Source organism: Dysidea avara, chromosome 8 (assembly GCF_963678975.1).
Source record: "Dysidea avara chromosome 8, odDysAvar1.4, whole genome shotgun sequence".
Taxonomy (NCBI): Eukaryota; Metazoa; Porifera; class Demospongiae; order Dictyoceratida; family Dysideidae; genus Dysidea; species Dysidea avara.
This window is the reverse complement of record NC_089279.1, coordinates 10,007,883-10,019,785: the sequence shown is the minus strand read 5'-3', so window position 1 is coordinate 10,019,785 and position 11,903 is coordinate 10,007,883. Positions and strand designations below refer to the sequence as shown.

The 11,903-nt window shown below is 37.0% G+C and overlaps 1 long non-coding RNA gene across 1 annotated transcript; it reads left to right on the top strand.

The window, feature by feature from the left end:
• Positions 1-284: 284 nt before the first annotated feature.
• On the top strand, positions 285-11,152 carry LOC136263420 (uncharacterized). Its single transcript, XR_010704639.1, has 2 exons — positions 285-532; positions 10,861-11,152. It is a non-coding gene; the product is annotated as an uncharacterized lncRNA (long non-coding RNA).
• Positions 11,153-11,903: the final 751 nt, after the last annotated feature.

The following is an 11,903-nucleotide window of genomic DNA, read 5'->3' as shown; positions in this document are numbered from 1 at the left end:
GTCTGGTGAAATACAAATACCTAATCATTTCAAAAGGAATTCAATTAGACAGCGTACGCAATGCTTTTTACGTCAGATGATTGCGCTTCAATTCGAACAAAAGCATTGTGTTGCCAAGGCGATTTCTGTGTGAACGTCATTGGCATGCACTAATTGGCTAGCGCCGAATCTGGGCGCTAGAAATGATTTAGTATCTGTATTTCACCAGACCCTTACTTTATGCGAAGAGGCGGGCGGCGCCAGACTAAGGGAGGGTATGGTCACTATAGTTATGCAGCTGTAAAATGTGCGTACGTAAGCATTACTATGGCTATTTATACAGATTCTGTGCTATATACAGTAGGTCGAGTTGCGGCAGTGAAATACACTGAATAAAATATAGTCTGTGGATCTATAATAGTTTTTCTGCCAAAGATTATAACAACAATTACTTGAACTGATGTCTATTGTACCTGTGGGAACTACATGGACGCTGATGGTTCTACATCAAGGTCGCGGTCAATCACGGACGTTAACTATTCAAGTTTCTGAGGTACGTGGTCAGTCTATATACCTAGTTATATTAACGACTAGCTACCCATTCTGAATCAGACTTAAAGCGTACGCAGCTATAGCTATATAGTGTCGTTTACATATCTATTCAAATCGCTAGCGTTCGTGACTGCGTAGCTTAGTGCGTATGGTTAGCGTGATGGCAGTTTGCACGCTAATCATTTTTTTCTTCCTTTTTTTACAGAAACAAAAATTGTAATAACAGCATAAACACAAAGTACAGAGCAAACAGATTACAACATTAGATTAAGAATCGAGTTTCTGATTGGATCAGGTCCACCGGAGCACACTTAATGTAATGGCCTTGAGAAGACCGGACTCCTCTGATACATAGTATAGCTGATCGAAGCAAGCAAAACGATAAATGACACTTAACCCATCCCGACACTGAAGCGTAAGGCAGTGGCGGATCTAGAAATTTTCAGAGGGGGTTTCAGATTCTACTCAGCTTCAGCGTAACTGTAAGTCGAAGACCAAAAAAAAAACACTGTATAACTCGTAGCGATTTTATCACCCACACGACGACTAGTCAATAAATTTGGGGCGCGCGCTATTTTCAGAGAGGGTTTCAGCTGAACCATTGCAATCCCCTGTATCCGCCACTGTAAGGCTCTTTCCATTTTTTCACGCTAACCACTACCCACGACACTATGCAATCACGCGCATTCGAACAGAAATGTTAACGACTCCAGTAGCTACTGGGTCATGAGATAGCTATCGGCATAGAGTGAGCTGTCTCGTTAAGACTAACAATTTTTTAGGCATATGAGCTATGCGTAACTATCATGCATTGTTATTATTATTATTGTTAATTAGCAAAGCCCACTAGGGGCAACACGCTATTGTCGTAATGAGCATTACAATCACATATTATATTACTTTATTATTATTATTATTATTTATTACAGGTAATTTATAAGGCTAAAACAGCCTGTTACACCTGATCAACAGGTAAAAAAGTACAAGTAGACTAATTACATACATTTATACATAGTGTTAGATGAATATTGGTCAATCAATTTCTTAAAATCATCAACTGATGCTGCACATGCTACTTCTTGGGGTAAATTATTCCATGGTTCAACAACTCTTCTTGTAAAAAAATATTTCCTGGCATCTGTTCTTGAAAAATATTTAAATAGCTTAAATGTATGACCTCTGGTATGGGTAATGGGTGAAAAAGTAAAAAAATCAGAATGGTCTATATCATACTTATCATGTAGCATATTGTAGACAGCAATCATGTCACCTCTATAACGTCTATAATGTAATGATGGCAAGTTAAGTACTTTCAATCGTTCCTCGTAGTCAAGATTTCTTATAGATTTGATCATTCTAGTTGCTTTCCGTTGGATTTTTTCTAATTTTTGGATGTCTGTTTTATAGTAAGGTCCCCAAACCAAGTTACCATATTCTAAAATAGGACGTACTATTGATTTGTATAAACATGTAAATGAATCTACAGAAATATCCGAAAAGGTCTGTTTAATAAGGCCAAGAAGTCTATTAGCCTTATTAACCACTGCCGAACACTGACTATGAAACTTGAGATTGCAATCAATCAACACCCCCAAATCCTTTTCCTCATTTACCTTAACAATATCCATCCCATCCATCTTATAACAATATCTTGGATTAAACTGACCTATATGTAGTATTTTACATTTAGAAATGTTGAAAGGCAACTGCCACATTACTGACCATTCAATGCAAGCATTAATATCATCTTGCAGGGAGGATATTGGGTTAGCACGACTAATGCTGGAATATATTTTTGTGTCATCTGCAAATAAAAGAACTTTATTCCTTAATAATGATGGCAGATCATTGATGAAAATTGCAAAGAAGAGAGGACCCAAGACTGATCCTTGAGGTATTCCACTTATTACATCACTCCAACCAGACATTGAACCATTCACAGAAACTCTTTGTCTGCGTCCTTTCAAAAAGTCTTGTATCCAATTAAACAGATCACCTCTAAAACCATATGCATAAATCTTTTTGAGCAACCTTTCATGAGGAACAGAGTCAAAAGCCTTCTTAAAGTCAAGGTACAAAACATCTACTGAATTACCACTGTCCAAAGTCTCTGTCCAATCATCAAGTGCACACAGTAACTGTGTCATACAAGACTTGCGAGGGAGGAATCCGTGTTGACATGGTGACATCAAATTGTTGTTAAACAAATGCTCTAACATTCCCTCACGAATAATAGATTCGAAAACTTTGGAAACAACAGATGTTAAACTTACAGGACGGTAATTACAGGGTGAAGATTTGTTTCCTTTCTTGAAAATTGGGATAATACTTGCTACTTTCCAGTCTGGGGGTAGTCTACCCTCGCTTAATGACTTCTTAAAAATTATAGACAGAGGTATGCTTATTTCAGCAGCAGCTTCCTTCAACACTCTGGGGGGGAGCTCATCAGGTCCAGTAGCTTTGCTAGAATTTAAATCACACAACTTTTCTTTTACAATGCCTACATCAATTGCTATGCCATCGAGACTAGTTACAAAGTCACGGTCTTGAAACTCAGGGATGTTATCCATGGATTCTCTGGTAAATGTGCTGGTAAAAAACTTGTTCAACATTTCCGCTTTACCTTCATCAGTTGCTGCTTCAGTATCATTAAGTGACTCATCAACCAGGGTAGGAATGGAGGGTTTAACTCTGACCTTAGAATTTACATATCGCCAAAAGCTTTAGGGTTGGTCTTCACTTCCTTAGCAATTCTCATCTCGAACTTAGATCTCAAGTCACGTGTAAGGCGTCTAAGCGAATTTCTTACTTCAGTAAACCTAAGATGATCCAAATGATTGCCAGTTCTACGGAACCTTTTCCATAATGTTTCCTTCTTATGTTTAAGATCAATTACTTTATGATTAGTATATGGTAATTTTCTACTTACAGCGTTCTTAAATGTTTCGAGATCTATTGTGTCGATGTTAGGAATTTGAAGGGAGTTCCATTGAATAACTGTTCGAGGGAGGAAGGAGTATTTGTAAACATCAACTCTTGTTTGTAATTGAGTTAGTTTGAGAGGATATTGGGCACGGGTGTAGGACACTGGAGTTGGTGACGGTAAGCAATGATCCGGTATTGCTAGTAAGTTCCTGACAATCTTGAATAGGAAGGTGAGTCTAGCAATTGTTTTTCTGTTTTTAAGTGTACGTAGGCCATTCAAGACTGTTTAACATGTCTGCGATGCTATCATGGCTTTGGTTAGATCTGTCCCAGGGTTTGTTCAGAAGTGTGTATCTATAGTTGTTTTTGTTTTTTTAATTGATTAATTTTTTTATATAGTTGATCAGTTCCTTTAAACATTGTAGCTGTCTGCGTCGTGAGTTTGCAATTGGTTAATATGCCATGGCGGTTAGTTAGCCATATAGCGGTTACAGTAGCTTTATGGATATATATATATATATATATAATAGTCACAAATGGTCACTCATGCATACTAAGTAGTCACTGTAAAAATTTAGTGGCTGTGACAGCCAAGCCGAAGACTAAGATTTGAGCTTTGTAACGTGGGATTTGTATCGCGGTAGCTATACTGAGTTACGTACTAACTATACTGAAGTTTTCACCAACGTTCGAATCTATGTGACGCCATGCGTGAGTTCATTGCATTTAGCGTGATTGCACACTCAGCCTTTTGCCATCTGACTAATTGGTACGCTCTCACGCACGGCGTCACACAGATTCGAACGCTCGTGAAAACCTCAGTATACAAAACACTCGCTATACGTATACTGCATGTAGTCTATAGCTAGTTTCACCCCCTGGGCAAACCAGCTGAGCTGACTGCCCAGTACCTAATCTTAAATTTAGTAGCTATATACAGCCGATCGGCCACGGCATTATTAACAGGGGCGGCGGAGAAGGGGGGAGGGGGGCAAGGGGGACTGAAGCCCTTGTGAAAAAATTATGGAGGGGCTTAGCCCCCCTAAAATTATTCAATAGCATTATTCGAGATACTCTAATAGAGCAGTCAAGATCGAGATATATACTCTAATAGAGCAGTAATAGTATTCTTTAAGGAGCAGTGTAGCAAGCTACGTATGTAGTTATAAATAAGGAGATATAGTCTAGTTGATAGAGGGCAGCAGCAGGTAACGACTTTTTTTTTTGGTCTTTGACTTACAACTAGTCCATGGCATCATCATGCTAGACCCCCAGCCCCTCCTAAATATAGGTGTCTCTGCCGCCTCTAAGTCGGCATATGCATGACAGTATTTATTCTAGGATTTTTCCTTTTGGGGGGTTAGGAGAAGACGGACTCGAATCAGGAATTTGGGGGTGATCATGCATGACTTAGTGCACATAGCTATAGCTAGCTAGATATTATACTATACATATCTATATACGTGGCTATAGTATAATAATTTTATTCTTACAGTGAATGTCTAATACTATGATTTAGCTATATACATTCATAATCATTTTACACACAGTCTATTTTTTTATTATAGCTTTACAACAAAATTACAGTTAAAATTATTTGCATGTGCATGCATGCCAGCAACTATATAGTGGACATCCATGAGAAAATATAACGGTCATTTAAGTTGATTAGGAATGGGTTCTTTGGAACATCGATAGCATGGACATAGAATGTGAAATGTGCAGGTTCTTTCAGAGTTGAAATTATTAGAGAAGTGGTTCCATAAAAATCAATTACTCAGTGCTTGATTGTGTTGGTATAGATAATGAGATATCTATTGTCGGTAAGTATAGTTGCAGCTTGGACGCATCAGTTTACTGGCTGCCCAGTATACTAAAAAAAAATACACAGAGTCTTGCAATTCTGTTAAAATAAAATTACGCTGTGTTGCTGTTGAAGTTCTTGGATGAATTAACTTTTAGTGTGTTCTTGATCTTGTGGTACTAACTTGCGAAGGTGATGTGGTATTTGATGTTAAAAGTTATCCGATGGTGATTTTGGTGATTTGGTGATTTTATAGGTCATTGCAGTGAGTTCGAAGATGTACATTTGTGGTAGAAGGTTTAGTTGTTCCAGACTGGATTTATAAGAAGTTAAGTTGTAGTCATTTAAGATATATCGAGTAGCTCTTCGCATTATATTCTAATGTTGTAATGTCTTTTTCGGTTGAAGTCTCCATATCTGTGAACAGTATATATACATCAGTTGGGATTGCATTAGTGTAGTATATAGATTCTTCTTTGCTTCAATGCAGTTAGTTTTGAAAGTTCTTCTGATTAACCCTAGGGTTTGATAAGCTTTTGCAGAGATAGATTTGTCAGTTGAAACATTGTCAGGAAAGGCTGTGTCATGAGTGTCAAATTTTTGTGAGCCAGATCACAAAACTCACAGAACACTCATGACACAGCCTTGATTTACTATAGTCTGCAAGCTATAGAGTTTGATGCATGTATACAGTATATGAGTATCATTGCTAACATAAACAATTCTGCTCCCACACCATACTACTACACTTACACTTGATGCATGCTTTACATTGCTACCCAATACATAGGTTTGAGTCACCACTGCTGTTTGGCTATTTTTGTGACAAAATTTACAACCATTAACACAGCATGCACCATTACAACTTATACACTGCAAAGATTATAAGAGCAAAGCCTGAAGGCTAGCCAAACATAATAAACTTAACAAAATTCAGAGCATCCACATCTTCTTTTTTTGACCACTCAGGAAAAAGTCAAAAACTGTTCACTCTACTGTGTATGCATGAAGTTCAATTTTCACACATCTGCCACCAGGTACAGACACCATCTAGACCACATGAGACCACAGCTAAGGAAAATTCAGTGGGTGGGGGGAAGGGATCCAACCTGTTCACACACGTTGAATTAATACACAGCATTATTTATACCATACATCACGTAACACTATACTACCATATTCATGCAGGAGCTTCTGTAATTTCTTGTTACTTCACTGCATTCAAATGCTAGAAAATACACTTGGTATATAGTGTACTGCATATAATATATATATATTTATACCACTTTCTCACCTCAGATCAAAGAAAAGCCAATGCATATACATATCGGAGATATACGTGCTGTTTTAACAAGATATAAACAGTGCGTATATCTCATTATGGCAGTGCGTATATCTTGTTAACTCAAGATATTGTACAGTTAGGTGTGCATATATTCCATTCCAAGAAATTTTCACGTCTCTTTAATGTCCTTTGCTATATAGCTTTTTGTGCCCTTATATAGTCACACATCTTGAGATTGATTGTGGGATTAAGTTTCTTAGTCCTAGCATGCTGAGGAGTTCCTTTGACTGAATTTTAATACACGTGAGTTCTATATTAGTGCTTAACTTGAATAATTTCTAGACCGCTGTCTCGATGTAACCTAATGCACAAAGTAGATTGAGCCATTAGAGGTAAAGTGGTATTCATGTGCGACTGTAATTTTATTCATGGATATAATTTATTCACGATTTTTATGTAGTAAATCTGTGTCTCGATGTTATGCTTATCAAGTTGTATTTTGATGTCTTGTGTCTACTTGCTCACTGTATAAGCCCACAATCGAACTTTTTGTATGCTCGTGTTGTTGCACATACGTTTGAACTCTTAGCACAGCAATTTCCAGTGCCCACTATCAAAATTCACATATCCCAACATAAATGCACTCGTGAAACATATCAGCAGTTTCCCACACGTGTAGGCGATTAACCCACGTGGCACATATTAGTTATACCATGGGAACTTGTGCTGTGCCTGATATACACATGAGCATGAGGGCTGCAGCTGCAGCCTGAGTGTGCATAGCTATATCAGGCAAAGCACTCATGCCCATGGTATAACTATTACATATAATAATATACATTAATTTGTTAGATAAACAATTTGTGTGAGCAATCTAACAGATCTGCATGGGTGAATATCCTCCAAGAAAAAACAAACTATCTGAGATTGCATAATACAGTAATGTGCACATGGTATTTTATGGTTGTAAGGCCATGCAGTTGTGCTACCACCATAGACATGTTTTTGTGCTAATGATATAGTTTATGTTTGCATGCTATCAATATAACAACTAACAAACAAGGAATTTTTAAAATCAATCCTTTTGAGACTAGACCTGAGAGTCCTTTGGTTGAAGGTAAACTGCATGGCTCAGAAATTTTAAAAATTAGTACAATTTTTAAGATTAAATTTAAGGGCAATTTGACTGCGCTATTTTGAAAACAAGCATAATCTAAGTAACTGGATAAACTTGGGCTTGCTCTCCATAGTTGTGTAGTATGTACCCTGGATATATTTTTTAGATTAAACCATGCATCAGAGACTGAATCTGAGAGGTTGCATGTGTATGCAGCTTTAACCCTGGGAAAATTCATGTATGAAGTTACCTGAGATTGAATTTGATGGCAGTTGGTGCCATGCACTTAAAAAAAAATTAGCACCATGTATAGCTGTCACAATTTTAAGGTATGTCTGAGATATTAGGCGGAAATCCCCTAACAGCCCTAGAATAAACACTGATATGGTATAGAACATTGATAGCTACCTTGTTTTCTATCTGTAGGTTCAAGGATTCCCAGATCCAGTCATGGATTTTTTCTCCTTTCTCCACCTTTTCAGGCATACTTATGTAACAACTTTAAACAGGCTGTAGGACCAGACCTTCAACACTTGTACCGTAAAGCCTTAATAAAAAATATAAAAAATTCTTCCCCCAATTAAATTTACAATATCATCTAAAGAGCATACAACATACATACAATTAAACACAAAGATGTCTCTGTAACAGTTTCAAAACAGTAGACCATCCCTCTTCAGAACCTCTCAGTCTGATGTCTAAAGGAGTAGACACCCATATGTTAGTGATCACACCAAGAAAGCTTCTTCTAAAGATGTGTATTGAACTGATGAGGATAGTGATAAAGGATCATCATTTAAATTTCTTAAGTAATAAGAATTGTGTGGCCTTTAGTTACTTCTAGTTTTTGATATGCATAGTTTTAGATGCTAGGAGTAAATGACATAGCCACCATCTCAAACCACATGTACTACTGCCAGTGGATGGTTTTTTTTTTGGTTTTTTTTGCTGAAAGTTGTAGTCACAGTGGCTATTAACCAGTCAAATATGGTATCAAACAATTCTTATAGACTAGTGGTAAAAACCTCATACAGGCTCTGCCTTATCCTCTACTGTCTAACTTTATTATTATTATTATTATTATTAGCATTTTACAGTGACCAGCACTGAAGGTCTGACAGCAACATGTGCTGCAGCCTTAGGATTACCTAACCTAATTTCAGGGACGTAGACCTAATGACTTGATTTACTGACTGACTGAAAAGGTGTAACAGAAAAGGGGCCAAAGTAAGGAAAAAAATCCCTCCAACCCCAGGATTCGAACTGCAGGTCACCCAATGTCTAGTCGGGGCCACACTCAGTCTTCCTCCAGGAGGGATGGATTTTCTTCCTTAAACCTGAAGTATTTATTATTAGCACTTTACAGTGACCAGCACTGAAGGTCTGACAGCAACATGTGCTGCAGCCTTAAGATTACCTAACCTATTTTCAGGGACTTAGACCTAATGACTTGACTTGTAAGTAGTACGGTTTGAATTTGTGAAATTTACGAAGTATATATGGACTTCAGCAAATTCTTTGTGCAGTTAATTTTTAACTTCTTGAATGTTTTACAAACACAATATCTTTAAGACTATTTTGTGACATTGATTTCTTGGAAGTATACTTTGGTGTCTTTTAATACACTCTCGGATACACTAATGATGTCCATAGAATCTTCAACATTTGCCAACTATTTGAAACCACTTACAACTATAGTGTACTGTCATAATCAAAACAATGAAGTTTTATACGTAACTGACCGATCTAACTCACTCATCCACTGCATTTTGTTTTCAATCAATGTACCATAGTTAAAATTAATAACAAATGTTTGGCATGACTTAAGTTTGGTGAATGAACATGTGAAGCAAGATGGCAGATAATAGTTTGGGAAATTTTTGTACACCACGCAGCCAATATTGAACAATATAAAGTAGCTAATTGGGAAATACAGTTTGGAAAATTTCCTTTGATTGTCAAACTGGCTAGTTTTTTGTCTAACCTTTTGTATTTAATATCCACTGTTATTCTTATGATGATCATGAATCATAATGAATGTGTTTGCAAAAGACCGTTAGATGCTTTTATCTGAACCAATTAAGTGAGCATTTACTATTATACTTGCAATGATCTATATTTACAAGTACACAAAAAATTTGGAATTTTGAACTAGAGTAGGGATCATAGCACATCAATAAAACGTACTGAAACAAGCTGGAGTAGTGCACAATATTAAATTACAGTAAAACAATAAGAAGTGTTATATCCCTACTGTGCACTTCGTTATGGTATCTTGAGCACAGTAGGGATATAATACTTCTTATTGTTTTACTGTGATTTAATATTGTGCACTACTCCAGCTTGTTTCAGTACTTTTTATCAATGTGCTATGGTCTCTATACTCTAGTTCCTAATTTATTGTGTAGTTGTTTATTAACTTTTTAAATAAATAATTATTATGATTGGTGAGCCCACGCATACTGCATCTGAAATGGTGCCACGTGCCCCAGCTATATCAATTTTTGTCTGAAAAGTGAAGTATCCATTAGGCTTCGTTGTCGGCTATGTTCAACCCGTTACACAGCAGTACAAATCAAAAACTGTTTGAAAAGCACCTCTAATATCAAATTGACCACTATGAAAAATACAGACAATTTCCGTTTCGAAAGGAAGCCATCACGTGTTACCGCCAAATCGACACTAGCAAAGATGAATGGGACACAAAGGAGGACAATGGTAAATGTATCGTACATATGTACTGCGGTATGCCAAAAGGTACCTCTCGGGCCGAAGCGACATCGAACAGCAAAAAAATCAAGCCCGTAGCCTTAGCCGTTATCGAATTAGCTACGCTTGTCTGAAGGCATCAGTCAGTTACTTATTCAGTCAGTCAGTCAATTAGTAGAAAATTCCATAAAATAATTTTTTTGTAAAATTCCGTAGCAACTTATTGAAAGCATTTTGGGTTGATCTGAAAGCTTCTTTGGGCTTAGTTTTAGCTAACCAATACTGCCTCATCATTGTCTGGAAAATTGAGACTGGTTTTTGGGTGATGTTATTTCGTGGGTCATGCCTACTCTTTTGTGGTCTATACTATATAGTACTATCGTACTGCATGATATATACTGCAATTGTTTGGACTTTGGTTAACTGACCCACTTAGTGTACTGATTGTAAATATTGTATGTATACGTATGTGTTTTTTTCACTATATAGTATGGTTATGTGAGAGATGTGTTTAAAGCTGTAAGAGAGAAAATTAATATCACAGAGGAGTTCAGACTGATTACAGGCACCGCTGAATTAAAAGACCCTGAAGACATGGGTAAAAGGATATATGATGTTGGCATACAAAATAATTCTAACATCTCCATTGTAATGCGGACAAGGGGTGGCACAATTACATATGAATAGTGTAAATTGTGCATAAAGATGTAATTCTTGACTGACAATTGTTTGATTTCATTGATATTACAGTGTTATTAAACCATGATTATTATATTCTTGATTTGTGACCAGGCCTGCAAAAATAAGACATGTGGGCACAAGCTACACTCAATCACATTATGGGTTATAGCTATATCTCAGCTCTGGGATGTATTGCATTCTGTGCATTATATATGACATAATCATAATTCCTCAACATGAGATGACAGATTTCCTGAAATATACTGCCACATGTTTTCACAGGCGTACAGAGAGTACTTTTTTTGCTTAACCCCTCTCCTGCCTGAAAGCGTACTATAAAAAAGTTTCAGACCCGATATAACACATGAAAACTGTATAATGCAAACTCACCTGAAACCAAAGTTAAAACAGCTTTCAACCTCACTCAGCACCTTCATATGTACTATAAGCACCTCTATAATAATTATTGTGTTTGCTGGTGTTTGAGGTTTTCATAGCCATTTAAACAGCTTTAAAGTCTTCATAACCATATGCAAAAGCCATAATGTTAAGTCAACCTACTAAGGAGTGATCATTGCTACTTAGCAACTGACACAAAAATCTGCTCTCTCCAAACTAACCTGTTTGTGCCTCTCCCCTTGTCGGCTCCTGGATCTGCCCCTGCAATACATATTCCTGCTAATTCTCTGACTCGTCAGAACATAGAACGCTGACTGTTTATTATCGCTTTGTGTACATTGCTACATATAGCCAGCTCCTGAAGTGTCCAGATGCAACTCAGCTTTCACCACCTTAAATCATTCTAACCAAATGCTTATACTTTATGTGTTGCTACTAAGACCAACATCAAA